At 40.4% G+C, this 21,650-nt stretch overlaps 1 protein-coding gene across 1 annotated transcript in view; it reads left to right on the top strand.

The window, feature by feature from the left end:
- Window positions 1–21,650, top strand: part of LOC129112456 (serine/threonine-protein kinase WNK1-like) — an 84,665-nt gene that overhangs the window by 12,599 nt on the left and 50,416 nt on the right.

Below are 21,650 nucleotides of genomic sequence, written 5' to 3'. Positions count from 1 at the left end.
CTCTCTGGTTCCCCCTATCTCCATCCTCCATGACCTTAACCAAAGCCTTTGGGTGGAAAAGAGGAGAGGGAGACAGAGACGGATCAAACAGAGAGACAAGATGAGATTTTTTTTTCCCCCCTCCTCATTTTTTTTCTTCTTTCTGTCTGTTCTATAAATAGCATCAGAGTGTCATCTGCTGAGCCATAACTAGAGCAGAATGAGAGGAGACTGTGTGTGTGTGTGTGGCTGCATGTGGATATTTGTGTCATTGTCTGTTGTGCCTGTGTGCTGTGGAGTATACTTTATACTCTCCTAAAAAAAATAGAAGATTTAAAGCTTAGGAATGACGGTTGGAGAAATGCTTCTTTACTGTAACGTTGGAGACAGTTAAGTATTCAAGAGCTTAAATCTGCCGTGTGAAATATTTAGTCCACTCGTTTCAGTCTCCCTAAAATGTGAAATAGTTCTGATAGAGAAGTACATTTTTTAAGGGGCTATAAGCATAATGTTAGATGAAAGTTTTGATGTTTAATTAAGAGGATATTCCCCTGAAATGTATGTTTTTAGTATCAAAAGCTTGGCTCTAAGTAGTTTGCAGCCTGCTCGTTTACTGAGCTGTTATTGGCATGTTTTGGTGGTGAGAGTAGTGTATGAGCATACAGAGGAGCAGTGGTGTGGGAATTATAGGGCTGCTATTTACGAAAACTTTCATTATTGATTCATCTGCAGCTCAATTGATTAATGGTTTTGTCCATGAAATGTCTTTAAAAGTGGGAAATTCCTTTAAAATGTCCCACAGCTCAAAGTTATATGTATGAAATGCTTGTTTCATTATATATATATATATATATATATATATATATATATATATATATATTTTAAATGCCTCTAAGGGGAATAAAGATTATGAGGGATTGATGGATAACTGAATAATCCATAGCTCTGACCAAATGTAACCCACAAAAAAAAAAAAGAACACCTCTGAATCTTCAAATGTTCATTTATTTTTTCCAAGGTAAAATACATCAAAGATATATATATATATATTTATATTTCATTGATATATGTAAGAAAACAACATATTAGGGATGCTCGATATATATATCGTGGCCCAATACATTTTTGGCCGAAAAGCAGAAATGAATATGATTAACATCTTTTGTATCTCACTAATGAAATTATAGCTGATAAGTAATGGGATGATAATATGCCACATCAACACTCTCTGATAACGTAGGAGGACTGTAGGTAGTGCACCTTTTCAAAGATGGTTTTTAATCCTCAGATAAACGGAGAGAGGAGATAAAGCAAAGAGGGCTGACTAGACAGCCAAAACATGTCCTCACCGGTCTGGATCACAGGTCCAGAGGAAAACAACACGATTGCAATGACTAATACGTTTCTCTTTGATGTATTTTACCTTGGAAAAAAGTTGGAAGATTCAGAGGTGTTCTTTTTTTTTTGTGGGTTACATTTGGTCAGAGCTATGGATTATTCAGTTATCCATCAATCCCTCATAATCTTTATTCCCCTTAGAGGCATTTAAAAGAACAGGTTATTTACTTTTTTTTTTTTAAATACAAAAATGTGAAATCATCAGTTACGTTTGCTGCATCGACCATGAGAAGCCGGTAATTGTCGATATCGCTTCGGAAAATCCACATCCTTCCTCCCTTCAAAGTAATTCTTTTATTTGAAAAACTGGAGCCAGTAAATGTAATTTCCCTTGAAACTTCACTAAAACCTTTAATTGATTATTAAAGTAGCTGCCTATTAATTTTCTGTCCAAGGACTAATTGATTATCCATTTATACTCCACTGACATTTGTTGCTCCAGATGTTAATTTGTATTCTGCATCACACTTTCATTGGCGTGATTTATGCATTTTTAGGGCTAATATAAGTCTCTTATGCATGCGTTATTAATGCCACGCTGTTAAATGGGTTGAGTCAGATTTTCTAATGTTAATGGTCACTTTCATGGAGTTAGTTAGTTGAGAGATAGTCTGCCTGCCATCCTGCTGAGTCAATGAGAACAGGATACACACACACACACATGCACTGTGGTGATGAGGTAGGAAGTTCTCCCCACCAGATTAGGAGTCAATCCCCCATGAGCCACAGTTTGCATGATGTAATCACCGCAGAGCGAGGTCACATGGATGGTATGCAATGCTCAGCGCCGTTTGAATTGAATGGGAAAGCCCCTTCTGTCCTTTTTAATGCTGTGGTCGGGTGCGAGGATGAACAGCTGCATCATGTGCAACCGTCATCTGCCAAAAATAATTTTAATGTCTAATAAAGTATGGTTTTTTTTTGGGGGGGGGGGGGAAGAGCGTATTTGCCTGATTTGCTTTTAAAATGCCCCATGCTGGGGAAAAAAACCAATGCAAAAGTTTAAATCTTTACAGTAAGAGAATGTTGTTGGGTGCCATCCCCTGTCGACCCCTGTCACTGATGAAGGCGATAAATCCCGCCTGCCCTTGTGTTAAATGTCATAATGGTCGTTTGTCTCAAGGTCCGTGTCCAGAGCGGTGCGTCATAAGCTTGGCGGTTTGAGGGGTTGAAGTCACCAAGTTCACTTAGATGATGAGATTCTGGATGCAGGACGTGTTTGCCAGATTCAGTTGACGGAAGGTTTTATGTTAGTCTGCGGTGGAGTTGCTTTTATTTTTCCGAGAAATGGCTTTCTGTGATGAGATAAGATGGGACATGGGAGTATTGCCTTGTGGTCTTACCTCAGAATCCGAGGGTCAAATGTTTGATCCTTGCAGCAGACTATGTCCTGTGGAGAGTCCTTGTATGGTGAATTCCCTGAATTTATAACCTTGAGCTTTTTTTCCTGCAATCAATCGACTGGAGAGCAGGGTTCAGTTTTACCTGTGGGGAAAAAAAAAAAGTTTAATGTCCCAACCTATTCTTAAAATCAGAAAGTATCTGTATAAAATCTACTAGATGTTAAAAATTGACAATTGGGTTAAATAGCTTAAATGTTTGACTTGGTTTTCACCCACAAATCAGGAGTTTAGTTACATTAGTTAAAAAAAATGTATGAAAATACAATGGGACACACACAAGTATACAGAAGTTTTTTCACTTATAGCCAGATCTGTTCAAAAAATCTCCTAAAAAGCCACAACATCCCAGCGTTATTTGTTATTGTTCTTAAAGCCAAACTTTTTGACATGAAGTTTGACTAGTGTGGTCAAAAGGTAGACAATACATTTACATGTCACATAAGGAAAAGCAGGTATAAATAATGACATTAATGATTAAATCAACCATGACAAGTCAACATGTCGAAAATCTTTCATTCTCTTATCCATAAATTATGGAGGTTTTAGCCTCAGATGTGCAGAACCACTTAGCATACACTTAAACACCCAACTCTTATTGGCACAATGTGTTGTATACAACAACACAAACCATCTTATACTTAATAAAACAACCAGTAATCATGCATATTCCAAAAGTTATATGTAACAAGTGAGAGTTTTGATATTATAGTATTTGTTTTGTCGGGTTTATGGCTGATAAACTGTGTTAACTGTTAGGCCTTTGTTGGATTAAGGCTTAAATGAATTCAGACAGTTTGGAAAAGGGATGAAATTCCACTGGCAGCACACACCAGCATATATTACAGCATGATAATGGGGTTAAATGTGATTCTGGTTGCCAGCCACTTACAATATGAATAATATTGTCAACATTTAAACACAAAATGAGATTGTATCGACATAACTGGTTTCAGAGGTCAAACATCAGAGTGCTAATGACTTGTTATGACTACAGTATCCCACAAAACAGTCATATTTCTGCTATTAAAGCAACAACGCACACACAAGCCAAACATTGTCCCACCCGTCTTTCCTGCTCACACAAACGTGTGCGACCACACACACACACACACACACACACACACACACACACACACACACACACACACACACACACACACACACACACACACACACACACACAAATTATAACAAAGCAGAGTTGACAGAGCGGTCAGGTCTGTTTGTTTACTGTTGTCCTTCCTTTTGTGTGCGTGTCGTTGTGTTGCGTTGTCTATTCATTGTGTAATGGGTGATAAACAGAAAACCTCTGTCACCCCGCTGTTGACTCGAGCTCAGCTCCTCTGAGAGAGCAAGACGGACACGGATGTAAGAAATGAAGGAATAGCGAAAGAGATCGAGCAAAAAACAAATATAAATATATATATCGTAGCAGAGCGATACGTTGCTCCTTTGTCTGACCTCTTTGCAGGACTGGGCCTTTTTTTAGAGGGTTTGTTTTACTGGTTTATAGTGTGTGTTTCCCCGTCCTTATCTGAAAGCCCCGGTTTGTACTCCCTCCATCAATATTTGATTGGAAATATCTCTTCTTTTTCTTCCTTTAGTGCTGAGTGTGCTCATGTGTGCTAAAGGAGTAACATGCAGTAAATACAGTCACATAGGTCCACTTAACATGTGTGCGTGGTTATTTAGAGTAAAACTGGATTTATAAACGTCTTAACCTCTATTACTCACTATAGATTAGTGACAGTGAGACAGTGAAAATTTAGTTAAAAAATGGGACTAAAAAAAGCCATTGAAGGTCAATATTAAAGGCGGAGAGACAAATATAGAAACTGAGAAATACGAGGCGGCGGCTGTAGCTAAATCTGAATGACCACAGTACGGAGAGATAAGTGATGAGCAAATGCTACAAACAAGAGAGAGAGATAAAGGTTGAGACGAGGACAGAGAGACAGAAAGGGGCTGATGAAAATCAACCTAGAAAGAGAGAGAGAGAGAGAGAGATTCAGACAGAGTGGGTGAGAGGCAGACAGAGGGTAGAGTAAGTGAGGGTGACGCAGACGGGGGGAGAGTGAGGGTGAGACAGGAAGCTAATGGGCAGCTTTAGAAGGTAATGGACTGTGGATCCCCTGTGCTCTAATGGTAGTCCCATTCAACCTGTGTACTTTAGACATTGTCTGCTCCTATTGTATATTCAATATCCAGATGCTCCCCGGCCCCGGGGCTTTTGCATGAGAGTGCAGAGCAGCTCACACAGCCATCCATTGTGGTGCTGCCGCTTCATCTCCTCTCAGAGGATAATTATTTGAAATGTTAGGTTGAATTTCTATGTTGCAATTAACCGGTTTAGCTCCATGAATTGAGGAAAAAAAAGCAGGGCATGTGAGGTAAAAGTGTATACAAACCCACATACTACAGATATCCTGCTGTGTCATTATAGCTGTATGCATCACCGAGTCTCAGTGTCTTCTGTGTGTGTGTGTGTGATTTGTAGGTGGCAGTGCATGTGTGCATAGCCATGTGGTTGTGTTTGCAGACAAACAGGTTAGGGTGTTAATGTAGTCTTGGACGCCGACCAGAAAACAGAAGCTGTTTTCCAGTAACGTATCCTGAATTCTATTCATATCGAGGCCTGTAGTTCTTATTGACTATGAAAATATGTAAAAAGGGGGGGGGAGGAGATGGGGACTTTTTTGGAGATTCTTTTTTAGGTGTTCGCAGTTGTTTAATGCTATGTATGGTTCTTTGTGCGCCGGAGCAGGAAAAGGTGACAAAAAAAAAAACCCAGACGCCCATGAGAGAAAAAAAAAAAAAAAACCCTCTGAGAGGCGTCTTAACTTTGCAGCACATCCGCACACTGGTCGCTGTCGGTGCACACAGACGCTCTGCACAGTGCTATTCCTGTCTGTTAAACATATGTCTGATATAACGTGGTGAGCCGCCAGCTATCTGCTACCTGTGTGCCCATCTACATAGCTCCCGTATACTTTTACACCGCTTTGTTTCCCTCCAACGGAGTGATTGACGCATGGCTTTGACTACAGTTAACCCTTTAGTTATCTTCTGTATCAAGTATTCAATTAGCCACAGTTGACTCAATTAAAATTTAACAAATAGTAAAGGGGACTCCTCCAAATATGTTCCCTTGGCCTTTTTTTGAGGATGTTAGTGATACTTTTCATTGGAACAGATACCGTAGATACAGGCTGCTCTTCTGGGTGCATGCTACTAGTCTGTGCCAATGCTAGTTAGCCTTATAAGAAATATGGCATTTGTTAGCATTGTGTAGTACTGTGTGTCGACAGCACATAGACACGTATGTAAGTCAACGCGGTCTTGATCGACAATGTTTGCAACAGAGCTTGGCCTTGTTTTTGCGGTTTGAGCTGAAAAGGCTAAGAGCTGCTGGCATGTCTATTAAGTGTGTCTTCCAGCACATTTTTTATGGAGGGATTTCATTCTAAACTCTTTAGAAGGCTTCCTTTTTGGTGAAACAGCAAATGTGCTCTGACTGCAGTGGTGGGGAATGTCCTTAATTAGCCCAAACACTACCTCTGCTTCAGCTCAGTAGCTTGGAGCGAGCACGGGGGAGGATGAGAAGAAGTAGACACAAAGAAGGGGGGGGGCAGGAGGGAAGGAAAATATATATATATATCACCTAAAAAAAACCAAACTGGAATGAATCTGCTCCTGATGCTGCTGGTTTCACTACTCTACCATGAATATGTGCACATGCCATGTTCTTAACACCAGTCTGTCTTCAACATCTGTATCAATGTTGCAATTGTGGAAAAAAAAATATGTGTGTGTGTGTGTGGATACTTGCCCACACGACACCAGGCTCATCCTGGTCTCACTAAAAATTACTGAGAAATCAGTCAGCGTGTTTTGGTCAAATATTGAGCAATAGCTGATTTGTGCCTGCGTGTGAGAAAGGGCCCGTAACACTTCCCCATGGGAATGGCCGTCATGCAAGCCAACAGCATGACTGTAAATGATTTTGTCACCAACCTTGTCTCTACCTGTCTGTTGATATTTCATATCATCTCTGCGCTTTTTCGTTTTAAAAGAAGTCTCTTAATGTTGATTAATTTTTTAATGAAACCTCCCGTCAAGATATTTATGGCCCTTTTTTGTCTTGCTCATAAATATGTCTTTGTTATTAAGGGCGTTTTTTTCACATCAACTCAATCGGGTCCTGCCAGCCAGTGTTTCCGCTTCGATTAAAAAAACAAAATGAACTGTAGTTGCTGGCTCTTCTTTTATCCCTTCTTTTATATGATGTGAATAAACAGTTGCACACACACACCTTTGTTAATGGGCGATTGGCAAACCTTACCTCAGTTTGTTTGCCGTCGGGGTGCCAACTTTGAATTGTGTGATACTTCAAAAGGTAGATGCGACATTTGTTTATGAATGGGTGTGTTCATGAATATGAGGTGCGCATGTGTGGATAACTATTCCCTTTTGTGTTTGTTCATATCTACCATAAACCACTGACTGACTTTAGGTTACAGCTCGACCGATACGGCATTTTTAGGTTCTTGAGTTCTGGAAATTAACTAGTTTTTGACATTTCATAGACTAAATGATAAAGTGATTATTGGAGAAAGTAATCTGCAGATTAAATGTTAATGTTTGCCCCCCCCCCCCCCCATGCTCAAAAGTGTAAAAATCTAAAGTAAAAGTTTAAAATTCAACCTTAAATTCACTGCGATAAAACATGATGACAAAGAAAAAAACTAAAACGACAACAAATAAATACAATACAAGGACCTGGCCAAGACAACATAAAAGTTTCACACATAAATTCACAAACAACGGACATAAAAGCAAAACAGCAAATACATAAAAACAACATGAGACATTCCACCCCAAAGAGTCAAGTAACAGACTTATAACAAACTGCAAATTGCATCAACAGGGCATACATTTGTGCATTCTTATAAAATAATTAGTTTAAAATGACTTTGCACCGCACACCAAGATAACTTGTCCGCATGACCGAATGTTCCAGCTAACTGATTCAAGAGAGATCATCTGCAAAATAAGAAAGTTTGTGTAATTTAGTTATATGAAGAATATTTTGTAAAAAAAAACTTTCTCATACGAACTGCAATGAGAAGGGAAATGCAGAAACCAGAGAGACACCATGATATAATGAATTTAACATTTTCAAATAAGATTGCCATGTATATATATATATATATATATATATATATATATATATGGAATATCATCATAGTCAATTACTGATAAAATTGCTTAAACTATTTCTTTCCTTGCAACAAAAACCAGACTTGACCCTGATTTTTTTTTTTTTGACAATCTCAATATCATGTTCTCATCCATCAATAAGATGACATGTCATTTCATCCTTTACTTGTTTCATTTAATTGGACAGGTTGAATCTTGTCTGATGCAAACAAGGCATCATTCCAAAGAAATAAAAGAAAAAGAAGACCTGCTTTCTCATGTTCTGTGTTGGCAGACTGCCTTTTCCCACTGACTCAGCCCTGAGACAGGTACAGACACCTGTTATTTCTTTTTGCTACCTCCACATTTCTTCCCCTCTCTTTTACTTTTGGTTTGTCATTCCATCCTCCCTCCAGACGACCGCAGTTCGACCCTGGTATTTTCTCAGTCTGGTGCACAATCATTCGTCCATCTCTTAAATCTCCTCGTCCAACTGTTCATTCTCTCTCTCTGTCTGCCACCAGCTCTTTAACCGATTCTTTCTCTCTTTTCTTTTGCTTTTTCTGTCTCTTGTTCTTTTCCTCAGCCTTTCACTCTTCTTCCTGCTCTGCTGTCGTCTCTGCGTACTGCTGTTTGTCTCTGGACTTGTCTTCTTCAGTGCTATCATTTTGCTCTCCCCTCTCTTTCTTTCTCTCTCTCTATTTCTCTCACTCTCTCTCTCTCCGTCTATAAATAGCAGTCTCGTGGGCTGGAGGTGTTAGCAGCAGCAGCAGCAGCAGCAGCAGCAGCAACAGCAGCGCATGATTCATATTTTAGCTCTGACTTTTTATTTACCTTCAATAGTCTCCTGACTAGACCTCTCCTCTCCTCTCCTCTCTTTCCTCTCATCTGCTCTCCTCTCTTTCCTCTCCTCTCCCCTCCTGTCCTTCCCTCTTTCTCCTCTCCTCTCCTCTCTTCAATTCTTCACACATGAAAGCATCTGGATCATATTCAAATTACTTTCAACCTAGTAAACTGTGTGTGTGTGTGTGTGTGTGTGTGTGTGTGTGTGTGTGTGTGTGTGTGTGTGTGTGTGTGTGTGTGTGTGTGTGTGTGTGTGTGTGTGTGTGTGTGTGTGTGTGTGTGTGTGTGTGTGTGTGTGTGTGTGTGTGTGTGTGTGTGTGTGTGTGTGTGTGTGTGTGTGTGTGTGTGTGTGCCCTGTATGGAGGCCACGAACATTGTTCGTGGCCTCCATTCATCATGCACTCTCCTCTTTAAATTCCCACATAAACTCAGACTCCTCTTGTGCTTAGTGATCAAACATGGAAGAAACTGGTTTCTTTTAAAGAGACATAAATACATCTCTCAGCAGTGTTTACAGCTGAGTGAAGTTTATTTCTCCTACCCCATTGACTGAAAACACACACAGAGGTAAATGGCAGAACAATATGTCACACAAACCCTGTTTAGAAGCAAACAATCTCTCTCTCTTTGGTAAAGTGAGGTCCAGCTGTATCAGCTGTAGCAACATGAAGGCCCAGTGGTAGAACAGAGATCATATGAGATGGTTGTCTCAGGAAAACATCTCTATAAAAGTTTTATCTGTTGTTTTTGTGTAAGGGGATAATGCAGAAATCAAAATGTGACCACCAATTTGATGTTTGAACCATTATATTAATATATAGGCCTTGGTAATATTGATTATTATGGGGCCACAAGAAAAATCCAGCGCTGGTTCAGCTCTATTGCTAAAAGGAATTATTGTATGCTGTTGGTTCTCTGTATGAATGTACCCCATGCAACATGAGTGTGTTGTTTTTGTTTGTGTCACCTCAGTTGGGCATTTGTAACACTGAACACTTTGTAGAGACTTGGCAACCTTAATGTGTGACCAAAGTGTGGCCGAACATGTGGACAGTTTATGTAGAAGGTGCTATTTAAAAAATGTGAACTGAATGATTCAACCTCCCACGTTGTATGAATGGCCTGAACACTTGGTGTCTCTCTCTTAGGGAGAGAGAGAGAATGATTTTATACCATTTGAGGTCAGATTTCGGGTCAGTGTTTGGGGTCTTAAGGGGGAGAGACCTGAATGATGATAGATTAGTAGAGACAGATAGAAGGAGAAGGAGAAGAAGAAGGAGAAGAAAGAAAAACGAGAGGAAAGCTCGCCCAACACATGAATCATGTCTGATGTGCTTTGCTGACTTGACAGGATGTGAGCCTGCAATCTCGTAGTCATTTCTGGTAAGTGTGTGTGTGTGTGTGTGTGTGTGTGTGTGTGCGTGTGTGTGTGTGTGTGTGTGTGTGTACCAATGACCCTTCTTTATCACCGTTTTGACCCTGTGGTGAACTGATGAGGCAACCACTTTGGATTTCGTTAAAGCGTTGGTAAATGTGGGTTCATCCATGACATCATTATTTAGAGGTTCTGTTAAACTTGGTTATTCTAGTCGGGTGGTAAAGTTTCAACATTCAAATCCTTATCGGGAGTTTCATTCTCTGTGTACATGATAACTTCTACTTCTTCCTCTACTCCCGATCTGCCATTTCCCCTCACTTCTACTTACTTACGTCTTCTTTATCTCCTTCACAGTTGCAGAAATATTGTACTTGATACACACTAAAAACAAACTGAAGTCTGTTTGTTTACGCACATTACACACTTCACTGCCCTCCTTTTAAAGGTACTCTCTGTTTTTTCTACTATCTGTAGCTGTTCTTTGTTGTTGAGATCACCACCATGGCAGTTATTGGCAGATGCACTGCTTGTTTAACCAGATACATTTATCTGTGGCAACTGTAACTAACTGTTTCTAAATACTATTCAAATAAATAAACAGACACTCTTAGTTTGCAGCCAGACCCATGAAGCACACATGAAGTTATGTAACATTTGACAAGGTATTTTTAGGAGCGCGTCGGTTATTGATATAAATCTCGATAAGAGTCACAGAAGCACTGTGAACTATGTGAAGTAGCATCAGTTTCACTGGAACGTCGAGAAAATATTTATGATGATTGGACACACACCTTTGCATTGTTAACCTATCAAGTTTGCACATAATAAATTTCAAATAATGCCACATAAAAACATGGCGGATGGGGAAGTTGAGCTTGGCATTAACCCTTTTTTTTAGGTTTAAGGGGTTTGATTCTGAGGTCACAAAAGTAAGTTTCAGGAAGTAACAATATCACAACATTCATATTTATATAATTGAAAGTGTTCTAAGTCTCTACATTACATTTACATTACATAATAAGCAACAGCTTGTTCCTTGTTTGTGGAACCGTGTAGCTGGAAATGGAAAGGACATACTAGCAGGTCAGGTTCTGCATTCTGGGCTCAGTGGGTGAACCATAGCGGTAATGTTGTCACAGAGTGCGGGGGGTTCAGACAGCAAAGCAGACCTAGTTAGAAGAAGTTTGGATCCCTTTGCCCATGATACAGTAAGTGTCTTTTGAAGAGACTCCCATTTGTGATCAGCAGCAGATGTCACAAAGCCCTGCTCTGAAACCATATTTTCATAACTACAGTAAATAGAGAGTGTGAGTGTTTTTCAGGGTTTTTTTTTATCAGAGAAATGAATGATTCATCCGGACTTCCAGCCACAACATTCACACACACATCAATGCTGCAGTATGTGTTTGCACAGCACTTTGTACGGACAGGTGTGGGAAGTCTTTTGAAGTTGTAGCTCTGATGGATCCTATCATCCTACCTCTTCTCTCTCGGGGCTTTGCACCTGAATCGCTGCCAGTCGTCACACGTGACCCCAGAAACTGTTTGAACAGGCGGTCGGTTATGAAGAAGCTGTCGTATCAAAAACAAATCTCGCGTACTGTACGTCTCTGTACTGTGTAGTGTTTGTTTCGGCCTCACCCCCCCGCCGTCTTTCTTACCTACTTTCATTCCTCCCCTCTGGCTTCAACCCTGTTTTTCTGACCTCTCATAAACCTCCAGCAGCGTGATGTAACGCTCCGTATTTGTAGCACATGCTTTTTGTGTGTTTTCATCTGGGCCAGTAAAGCCTAGTTGAGGCATATCTGTTGACATTAGCCACTCTTTGTCCGTCCGTGCTCGACTCTGCCTCTCGCTGGAGTTTTCCAGAGGTTTCCAGATTTATTTATAACATTCTATGTGCGAGTGTGTGCGTCACCTTGTGTGTATCTGGATAGTGTTGACCTATAATATAATATCTGTAGCTTTTTGGCTATTGGAAATTTAGAGAACGCCTCACTGGGCTCTGAGAAATTGTGAAGGACATTTTGATTTACTCTGACATGTTTTAGTCCAAATTCTTGCTCTATTAATTGAGATAATATCAGCAGCATTAAACTATAATATAATACTCCTAAACCGAAGCCTAATGGGATCTGTTTTGATTTCTTACTGCAGTTATGTAACTTATTAACAGCTCTTTCTTAGATAAACAACATGGCCTCTGAGAAACAGCTGCTAAGACTTTTGTCACTTACTCACCTTACTAGAAATTCAAACCTGCAACTTTCATAGCGCGTCTCATTTTACCTTCAGGCTGTCTCTGCTCTACTGTAGGAATCTGACACATGAAAAGTCTTATTCAGTTTCTCCCTTACTCCATGGTACGCCTCATTGTTTGGCTATTTTAAGCAGCAATTGTCTTAACAAAGGCTTAGAAATCATATGGTGATCGCTCATTGTTGTCATCTTCTATACCTGCCCTCACATACACACCTTATTCTGGTGTTAAATAGGTTACAGGCACGGTGAGAGTCTTTGTCATGGATCACAGGTGTTTGCACTAGAGTTTGTGCACTATTTTTGGAGTGTGTGCACGTGGATCCGTATGCATGTGTCAGTGACATTGATAGGAGCTCAGCTATTGTACAGGTCTTTGTAAAGGTAATTGCAGCCAGATGTACTGTTTGATTAATTACAAGGGTTTTCCTTTCAGAGGCGACGGAGCTGTACGTTATTGTAATTATCCAGTTTCTCGCCCCATAAGAAAAAATCTGCCACCAATTACACTAAAGCAGAGACGGCTGAGATAGCACACTTTCTTGATTCTTAAGCTTTGGGTTCGGGACCCAAAATAGGTCACAGGTCGATGTGGATCAAGAATGACAGCTAGAAATGTTTGTGTTAAGGTAACTTTTGAAACCTGGAGGCCCTAATATGAAATATGAAATATGAAATGTGAAAGGTTGTCTTTAGTACTGAAAGGGACCAAGTGATGCCCAAACTTTCTTAAACATAAGCCTGCATAGGGGTTAGGGTTTAAAAAAAATAATCCAATATTAGCTACTGTACATAATAAGAAACTCAACTCAAATAATGAACGGCCGATTATTCCTGTCACTTTCTAAATGAACTTTTTAACTTTCTTCTTTTATAAGAATGTCTCTATTAAGACTTTTAATCAGTCCTCGCGGTTATCTCGGTATAATAGTTTTCTCGGGGGAAACGGTAGTTACATAGTGTGTGAATTGGTGTGGTACTCTCATTAGCGAGGCTTCCTTGTCATTATTACACTTATATTTCTTGAGAATGAGGCTCATTATGAAGTTATACAATTCAGCTTTTGTCTAAATTGACAGCTCATTATCTGAGCTGTCTTCCCTCCCACCTCCTCCCATGTCTCCCCCTCTCAGCCTTCTCCTCCTCAAATCCTTCCTTCAAACATTCCCCCTCCTGTTTTAGCTCTTCTTCTTCGTCCCACTTGTGCTCTTTTTTACTTCTCCTGATCAGCCAATAACATCTGCTGCCCTCCTACTTTGCTCTCATCTTTTCTTCTGCTCTACTCCCATCTGCCCTCCTCCCCCCTGTCACTTCCTATTTTTACTTTCCTAAAACATTTCCTCATTTCTCTCACTTTCACTCTTAAACTCATAGTCTCTCCTCCTTCTTAACAGCTTCTTATTGCCTCCTACCACTTCGTTCTATACACTCTTTCCTCATCTATAAAAAGGCTTGCAAGATCTCTAAAAAAAATTACCATTCACAGAAAAAAAGAAAATCTTAACTGGACGGTCCTATCCAACATCTGTGTCAAGCAGTGGTTTTTCTCAACAAATGCAGTGTGTTTCTGGTTGATGTGAGCTTCAGACTGACTCATTCCTTGTGACATTGACAGTTCTGTCTCTCAAATAGGCATTAGTGAGACAGAGAGGCACCTCTGCAGTAACCCTACACCATTTGTGTGTGTGTGTGTGTGTGTGTGTGTGTGTGTGTGTGTGTGTGTGTGTGTGTGCGTGCTTGATGTTCGAACAGTTATTGCATCATAGTGTCATATAATCCGACCCCCATTTCTGCCTCCCTCATCTCCTCTCCTCTCCTCTGTCTCCCTCTAAATCTGCAGTAGTTTGCACAGTTGGCTTGGCTTTAGCTGTCAAGGAAACTGTTGTTGTAATCGAGCCATGCCTTTTTTGACTCCCACATTCTTGTCTGGTTTCCTCGAAATTCTCTGTCAAACGTCACTATTGAGAAATGCGGGCTGTAATTCATTTTGCAAGTGTGTTTATGGTGAGAGAGATCCGGCGGATTATGGAACGTTTCTACATTGTGTCTCGTCCCAACAGGAAAGACTTCAGAGGACAAATATGCCCATTTCCTCTTCCTGTTACCTCACTTCCCTCCTCACTTCTGCTCTCACCCCTCCTCTGCTTTCCTCCTCCGTTTTGTCGGTCATGTGTGCAAAGTATCTGAATCTGTATAAACTCCATAATAATCATACACTTATTGTGCCATTGTAATGAAAAAGAAAGAAAGGACATTTTTAAAAAGTGAGTTTTTCCATGCATTATGGGTAAACAAAATGTAGCCATCCCTTATAATGTAACAGATGTCAACATATATTTTTACGGTTAAATATATCTCTCCTTCAAATCCCACGCGACATGGACATAGAGTATGCGAAAAAAACTAGGCTAATGTCTTGTAGCGGAGCGCGCTTTGGCAGTAATGGACTCTCATCTGGAACACGTTAACCCCAAAACCTGCTTGTAACAAAACCACAGTCACTCGTCAGACAGACCCACAGAGAGAACACACACACACACACACACACACACACACACACACACACACACACACACACACACACACACACACACACACACACACACACACCCCTCTGAAACCTGTCCAGTCATATGTCACAGATTATACGGTTTCTAGCGCACGGCTCTATCGGTAGCCTGTATCTGTTTAAGTTCTCTTATTACCACGTCAGAGCTGGAGCACGAATCAGTTCCTCTCCCCTAACCAGCTGCAGAGGACGTACAGGCCGATGTGAGAGGAGCCAGGAACGTTGACTTATACGTTTGAATTTTATTTTTCTCCCTCTTTTAAAATCACTTAATTGTTCCTTCATTTCTGGCTCCCCCTCTGTCTCCTTCCCTCTCATCCCTTTCCACTCTCATTTCCACTTGACATGAGCTAATCCCCCCCTCTTTTATGTTTATTGTATAGATGGGACTTGTGGAGTGAGTCTTGTGGGGTTTTTTTTGCACTCATGTGCGTGGGTTCCTAACATTTGTGTATATGCTTTAAATATGTGTGCGTTTGTTTATATTTCTCTTTTAAGATTTCCGTTAATCTGTTGACAACCTCCTGGGATTGTGGAGGAGTAACACACACACACACACACACACACACACACACACACACACACACACACACACACACACACACACACACACACACACACACACACACACACACACACACTAACACACATCGGAGACCCAGTGAATGTAGTCTTGTTAGAGTCAGTGTGTGCTTGTGCCAAAGCAACACTGTCTACATATAAACAGACGGTTGGCTACTCTCTATAAAGTGGTTGTTAGGACGACGGAGCATATTGTTGACTGCTTTTAAATATTCCAAACACACTTTTTTTATTGCATGCTTTATCTCCTCTCTGTTTGTGACCTATAACAATTATTTTATGTAAAAACTGGTTGTGCCTTTTTATGGTGCAATAACTAAAACATAACACAAGTATTGGGTTTTACAGTGGCCTAGTGGCAAAAGGTGCATACCATGTACAGTAGTAGCGATGTCTTCTAGTCAGTATGGAGTATGAGGAGATAGTTCTAAAGTAACAAAGAGGTTAAAGTACAAAATCGATAGTCTTAATTAAAGGTATGTTTACAATAACTGCTTCTCACAAAATTGCCTGATTTGTATCTTTCACACCTAACAAACACATTCCCTTCTTCATAAAACATTTGTAAAGCTTTTTTTTTTTGAACAACGCTCCGTTTCTTAGCACTTTATCGCCACCACTTGTCAATCAGTAGAATAGCAGCAAGCAGTGATGTGTTTTCCTTCACCAGCAGACCCTTCCACAATGACAACATACCAACATAATGGAGACCAACTCATCAACGTAAATACTGCAAACAAAAATGGTGGAATAGGTAGCTCTGTCATGTCTCTAATGTGCTCTGCCTCTTTAACTACGGCACTTTCTCACTCTCTAAATCAAGAATAACAAACATGAAAGGTGAGGGAACTTCACACTATTTTAAAACGGTTCCTTTTTTCCCCCAACACTAAGTTTGACTTCTAGCTAAAGACAGCTAGAAGTCCATATAATGTGCAGCAGGATACCAGAAACACAGAGTGCTTCTACTGGATTGGATGCTGACGGCTGTTGACGATCTTTAAAGTGAAACCGGAGAAGTTCAGCCCGAGCGTTAATAGCGGAGGCCTCGATTTAATGGAGTGTAAAGGGAGAGTCCTTCCACATTATGTAACAGAGTTATCTGGGACAGCCCCTGTCCCGTCTCAAGCACTGGCCTGACCCACTGTTAGATCATCAGTTACTGTAACAGTGTCAGGACGGCGCTTTAAGACGTCATTTACTCCCATGTGGAATCCAGGGCGACGTGCACATAAGCACACAGAAGCACACACAGCCTAGCAACAGTCACATGTGGATGTAAATGTTTCTTAGTAATGAACTCGGTAGCATCTGTTGGTGTTTTAGAAGGCTTTAGCAGAGATTTTATCCATGATCCCCCTACAGTTTACGGGTTGTTTATGTTTGCTGTCTCTCTTTTTCACTGTCACTCAGTCAGATGTCGTGGTATTGAAAGAAATAAAAAAAGGTTCAAAGGTCGCAGCAGTAGACACTTTTCAAATGGATCATATCCATCAACATAGTCTCCGTTTGTTTATGATGTGTTAAAAGAGAGGCAGATGGGCGTACGCTATATTAAGACTGCAACCGTTTACACACAAGTATCCTCCACACACACACACACACCTCACACACACACACACACACACACACACACACACACACACACACACACACACACACACACACACACACACACACACACACACACACACACACACACACACACTTAGCAAAACATGTATGCATGTAAAAAGTCAAGTGTTGCACATAGAAATACAACTGCTTTATTCACACTTGACATACACCCACGGCAGACAAGCTGCATAAGCACCTCATGACCTCCTCTGCAAAAAAGGGGTCACATTCTTAGAAGTTCAAAGACTTTTGGGGACCCTGAAATATGACACCCGTTTCTTTCGAATGTCTCATGTTTCAAATTCATCTTTGTTACACTTCAAAGAGCATTTTACAGCCCAATCAATCAATATAGATGCTACTTGCTTTTCACTTGTAAAAAAAAAACCATTTAGAATACATATTTCATTGCATTTTAATATAAGAATACTTCTCTAACTTGACGATTTTTCTACATTGTCCAAACAGATTATTTTTTCCTTTTTTTTTTATTCTAGCAAAATCCTGATCTTCCATTTTCCTTTTTCTCCTCACAGATACAAATATATTATATTTTATTATATATGTCCAAGTCAGACCCCTCCAAGCCTCTTACTCCTGATATTCTTCTTGTCATACTAATGTCATAATGAAGCTGAAGCAAATAATTAGAGAAAAAAAAAAATCCTTTTAACATGACCAATACTATAGTAACCATTTGACCGTGGAAACTTTGGATCCTTGTTTTTCTTCACAGAACTTCATTAGATCTTTGTTTCCTGTTTGTGTGACAAAGGGGGCCATTGTTTGTTGCTAATCATTTCAATCAAACCACAACCAATGAATAGAGCTTTATTAGAGTCCTGGATATAAACAGGTTGGCTCAGCTGATTGAGGATTTTGGCAATACACTGGTTTTAGGGACGGGTTCACAGATGTGTTTTAAATAAGAACTAGTTTATTGGAAGCCTGGCTTGTCATCACTTTTACTCATTAGCTCCATATTTGGGATTACTCCTGGTATAATGTGATTCCCTTGCATGGCATGCCCTCCTGTTAAGGATTAACACTTTGGAGGGGAAGTTCCACTCATTATCCTCAGATTTCCTCTCATTATCCTTGGATCGACACGACTGGATCAAGTGGCTGAGCTGAAGGGTGTGATGTGGGAGAGAAGGGACAGCTTTTGAAATGCATCCTGCTTGCATTGTGGGGGAATCCTGTGAATGGGATAAGAGAGGAGAGTTACGAGACTGAGGAAAGGAAAGGAGGAGAGAGAGGAGAGGAGGAGAGAGGAGAGGAGTGAAAAAAGGGAAGATGAGCGAGGAGCCAGGGAAGAAGAGAGGAGAGGAGATGAGGCATGACCGGCACAGCGGAGAGTAATGACTGCATCGGCACATGGTGTGTGTGTGTGTGTGTGTGTGTGTGTGTTTGTTTGTGTGTTGCACAGCCAAGCACAAGGAGATGAGACAATAGGGTGCACAGTGAGCGGCAGGCTGAGATGGCACCTATTGTTAACGCGCGAGTACCCAACATGTGTGCACACACACACACAAACACACACACATTGGGGTTGCTATCGAACCCATCGTGATGAATGGGTCTGTTTGTGGTGCCTGTTAGGAATCACACAAAGAAGAAAAACAATCTATACGTCCCTCCCAAAGAAGATTGATACCTTAATCACATGTAGTTTTTTAAGGAATGCATACACCGTTGTTTTTTTTTTTGTTTTTTTCATTGTCACTGAATATAAAGCCACTCAGAAATAAACTAAATAGTATAACTAACATATCTCCAAAGGAAACACATAAGGGAAACCAGAGTGTATGTATCTCACCACATTTGCTACAGAAACAACCGATTTTCAGCCACAGCTAGGTCAAGTTACAACACACACACACACACACACACACACACACACACACACACACACACACACACACACACACACACACACACACACACACACACACACACACACACACACATGGCCCTGGTTACTGCAATATGTAGACTGGTGATTGATGGGGAAACCAAAAACCACCTAAATAGGAGGAAAGATGGAGGGAGGGGTGGCGGTGATGGAGAGACAAAGAGCGAGCGAGGCAGTCGGGAAGAGAAAAAAAGTAAGGGAGAGAAGGAGAGGACAGGAAGATAAAGCAAACACGTGGGGAACGTAGCTCTGTGTTTCCTTCCTTTTGCTAAAATGTCTTTTATAAATGATGAGATCAGACTCCATCACTTTCTCTCCCACTCTGACTTTTACTGGAACTTATTCATCCTCATTTCAATCATTCTTATTCATAACAGATGCTCTCTCTCTCTCTTTCTCTCTCTCTCTCCCCCCCCCTCTCTCTCCCTCCCCTCATATGCTGGCTAACCATAACAAGCTGTGGTAAAGGTCTTTGAGAGGTTTTGGTTTTGTGTGTGCAAGTGAAACACATACATGTGTGTGTCTTTTTCATGCACATTTATGAGGTGTGTGTGTGTGTGTGCGAGCTGTAGGGGGTTTGTGGTTCTTAGCAGGAGAGTATTTCCAGAATGTGGGGGGTCTGAGAGACATATTTGGCTACATACTAATGGAACACACTGAGCCTTTTTCATGCACTTGTAGATACACCTATACACACATACACACACATATACGCACACACGCACACACACACATACCTCCCCTACATGTGCCCCCGTCCGCCGCCACTGTAGGTCTTTACTGCATATAGAAACAAATCAGCTCATTCACTCAACCGGCAGGCTTAATGTAATCAAGATTTACAGGTCCTGATTTTTCTCTCCAGTTACAGACCGGCTTTCTTCGAAATTTGGGTCAGGACTCAAAAAGGTTAATCAGAGGAACATTGAATTGGGTCAGCAGCACATTCTAGAGAGAAACTGGGATGAGAAGTTTATAGTTCAGTTAGCTTTCCAAGAAGGGTTTCATGATCATGGCAAAAAAAAAAAAAAAAAAAGTATGCTGCTAGTTGTTTGCTGTGTGTTGGAATAATGTTTTTTAATGTGAAACTATGAGGTCATGCATGGTTCTAGGAGTTACCCTTTTTTTTCTTTTTTTTTTTCTATTGCATTAATTCTTAAAGCATCCGCAGCTCGTCTTCATAAAACGCTCCCACTCATGCTCATAGTTGTATTCATGTAGAAAGTTTTCTTCAGGGTGCAGCTGCAAACTTTTGGACAGAGTCTGTCTGTTCTTCATTATCAGCTTTAGAACCAAATTATCTCGAAATGCTTTCAAGCAATAAAAACTTTTCATGAAAAATATTTTCCGCTTGTTTCAGTTTTGGTCACATGGATTTGTTACACACTTCAGGGTGAAACAATCAGGACAGTGGTCCATGTAACCGACCCATCAGTGTCACTCAAGTTAATAATGACCATTTGTGGAAAATCAACATGTTCAATTATGTATCATTAGTGCTGGCACTGCATTGTTAGAATTATTCCTCCAAATAATAGGGTTGATATAGGGTTTTAATGTGATTTTTAAAATGATAAAACTGTGGGTAATGAAAGCATTTTTCACAAAATCACAATGACAGCTATACAGAACTATTTGATCTGATGTTATCCTCCAATTTTACGTCAATGTGGTTATATTGGAGATTCCTGCCATCTTTATAGAGCCGACTTTAGATCATGATGCATGTAGCCATTTTGGTGTGTTACTTTGGTGGTCTGAAGATGGATCGTATTGTTCTTTGGTGTTTAGTTGTAACAATCAGGCCATCTCATCTGTTGAATGCTACCATACTTTTAAGTTTGAGGTAAACATATCTAATTAAGTCACCTTTTCTTCTTCAATTCCAAAGAATATTTTGCCACGCAGCTGTTACTGTTATCTGCTTCATAAGCAAGAAACTTTATTGGGAGAAACCGCTGCAGGTGAAAACAGGATCCAGTTAGGTTAATGACGTCAATCTAATGTCGTACCATATCCATGGAAGTATTGGTGTTGGAAAAGGCCTCATTGCTTCAGCTAATATGATATTGTTCCTCCTCTGAATGAAGACAGGCACACAAGTACATGCATGCTAAAAGTCTTGGGAACCTGCTGGCATTCTTCCTGGGAAACAGGAACTCAAAACTCCTGACTCTAGGATCGTATTCTAAAACCTACTTGGCCGATGAAACGGTAAACATTACAAATAACTTTGTGAGGTTGTCGAAACAGTTTCTTCTTTTGTTCCTCTTATGGATTTGCTTTTCTTATTCAAACACAAATTGCTGTTGTATAAAGGAAACGAACAGCGCCAATCATATGCAATCATATGCATGTTTAGGCTTCCACCGTCCCCAGGATAGTTTAGGTACTTTGGACAACTTCCTGTGAGAAACCACCCTGAAAAGTACCATACCTAATAGTATTTAGTTGTAGTTCAGTGTACTACCAGTTCACCATGTCAGAGTGTTTATTGTCTGAATTGTT

This window comes from Anoplopoma fimbria, chromosome 23, assembly GCF_027596085.1.
Source record: "Anoplopoma fimbria isolate UVic2021 breed Golden Eagle Sablefish chromosome 23, Afim_UVic_2022, whole genome shotgun sequence".
Lineage (NCBI taxonomy): Eukaryota > Metazoa > Chordata > Actinopteri > Perciformes > Anoplopomatidae > Anoplopoma > Anoplopoma fimbria.
Note: the sequence above shows the minus strand (reverse complement) of the source record. Positions and strands in the feature narration are given on the sequence as shown.